Source organism: Penaeus monodon, chromosome 19, assembly GCF_015228065.2.
Source record: "Penaeus monodon isolate SGIC_2016 chromosome 19, NSTDA_Pmon_1, whole genome shotgun sequence".
Classification (NCBI taxonomy): domain Eukaryota; kingdom Metazoa; phylum Arthropoda; class Malacostraca; order Decapoda; family Penaeidae; genus Penaeus; species Penaeus monodon.
In genome coordinates this window covers 2798736-2798961 of record NC_051404.1, presented here as the reverse complement: position 1 = coordinate 2798961, position 226 = coordinate 2798736, and positions in this window count along the sequence as shown.

Genomic DNA, 226 nt, shown 5'->3' with positions numbered 1-226 from the left:
GAAGTGACGGATGATACGAACTGACATATCAAATAAAAAACTGTTAATAACTGACTTGTGCGACGCTGACAGTACTCTCACAAAAACGTGAAGATGCTGTGAAAGATCAAGGGTTAAGCTAGAGAGTGATAGCACAGCAGTGATAACGGTCTGTTCTCCCAAACTGTGCATCTGTACTTCAATATTCGGGATTTTATCAACGATTGGTGTTAATCGTTTCCCCAGA